The following is a 1,827-nucleotide window of genomic DNA, read 5'->3' on the forward strand; positions in this document are numbered from 1 at the left end:
TGGAGTCTTGTGAGCAAAAATTCTACTATGTGAGCTACTGGCATTAAACTTGCGAGCAAGTGATTTGGCTACTGCATAAATTAGTTTGCTCTGAAGCTGTCCTTCCTGAGCGAAGACAAAAATGTGTGAGCCGGAGGCTAAAAAAACTGTGAGCTAGCTCACACTAACTCAGCTTAGAGGGAACATTGGCTCAGGATTAGAAAGGGGGCATTGCTTGAGATCTGAAACAAAACAAAAAGGGGCCTTGGGGAAAAAAAATAATGGAGGGAGGGGGGGCTGGAGGAAAGCAGGCCCCGATCCGGCAGGTGTAAAGGTTTCAAGGATTTCGAGTGAGGGTGGCCTTTCCGTGCCAGAGACATAATATCTTGTGAACGGCCCAGGACCTGAAGACGGCTTCCAGGAGGCGGCCTGTTCAGGAAAATTCACCAAAAAATTGCGAGCTTTTTTGGGGGGGGAGGGTTTTGGCTGATGTAGGGATCGGTGGGCCAGTGGAGACTGGAGACCCGACTTGAGAGGAACCGATTTGGAGTCCCGGCACCTTGAAGACCAACAAAGGTTTAATTCAAGGTATGAACTATGGTGCTGGAGAAGACGCTTGAGAGTCCCTTGGACTGCAAAAGAAGATCAAATCAGTCCATCCTAAAATAAATCAACCCTGACTGTTCCCTGGAAGGCCAGATAATGAAACTGAAGCTCAAATACTTTGGCCCCCAAATGAGAAGGGAGCCCTCACTGGAGAAGACCCTGATGCTGGGAAAGACTGAAGGTCAAAGAAGACGGGGACGGCAAAGGATGAGATGGTTAGACAGTGTCGTAGATGCAACGAACATGAAGTTGAGCAAACGTCAGAGGACAGCGGAAGACCGGAAGGCCTGGCGTGATCTGGTCCATGGGGTCGCGAAGAGTCGGACTCGACTGTGCGACTGAACAACAACAAATGAGCTTTCGTGGGCCAGGCACGCTTTCTCAAAAAGAGCCAGACTCTAATCTGGGACAACCGGGTTTGAGTTCCCCACTCCTCCTCCACATGCAGCTGCTGGATGACCTTGGGCAAGCCATAGTTCTGTCAGAGCTGTCCCTGAAAAAGGGCAGTTTCTGTCAGAGCTCTCTCAGCCCCGCCTACCTCCCAGGGTGTCTGTCGTGGGGAGGGGGAGGGAAAAGAGATGGTAAGCCGCTCGGAGAATCCGAGTGAAGGGCAGGGTATAAATCCAATCTCTTCTTCTTCTTCTGCCTGTACCTGGAAGCTCATGCCTTGAATAAACCTTTGGTGGTCTTCAAGGTGCCATTGGACCTTGCTTCAGACCAACATGGCCGACCACCCGGATCCAACTCGAGAGGGATTGACTCAATCCAGGAAGCCACCCCCTGACTGGGATGGCCCAGGCAAGCCCTATCACGTCAGATCTCGGGAGCGAAGCAGGGCCGGCCCTGGCAAGTACTTGGGAGGGAGACCTCCAAAGAATACCAGGGCCGGGACACAGAGGGAGGTAATATCAAGCCACCTTTCTGAAACATCCTTGCCCCACTAGGGGTCGCCAGAAGTCACCATGACTTCCAGGCTCACAAGCAAACACACACACACACACAAACACAAATACTCCCAAAATTTAGTAAAAAATAAATACATCCAGGAAGCTGCAGCCCTCAGTTTGCAAGACCCGAGAAGGCTGTTCATGACAGGATGTTTCGGAGGCAGGGGTCATCTCGTTGAAAAAGAGGGGCAGGGGCTCATTAGCATAACTCATTAGCCTAACTCGTTTGGATAGGCCACACCCCCTGGCGTCACCGGAAGTGTGTCAGAAGGCAACACCCACCGCTCAGGCTCCA

This window comes from Gekko japonicus, unplaced genomic scaffold, assembly GCF_001447785.1.
Source record: "Gekko japonicus isolate JY-2015 unplaced genomic scaffold, Gekko_japonicus_V1.1 scaffold5173, whole genome shotgun sequence".
Taxonomy (NCBI): Eukaryota; Metazoa; Chordata; class Lepidosauria; order Squamata; family Gekkonidae; genus Gekko; species Gekko japonicus.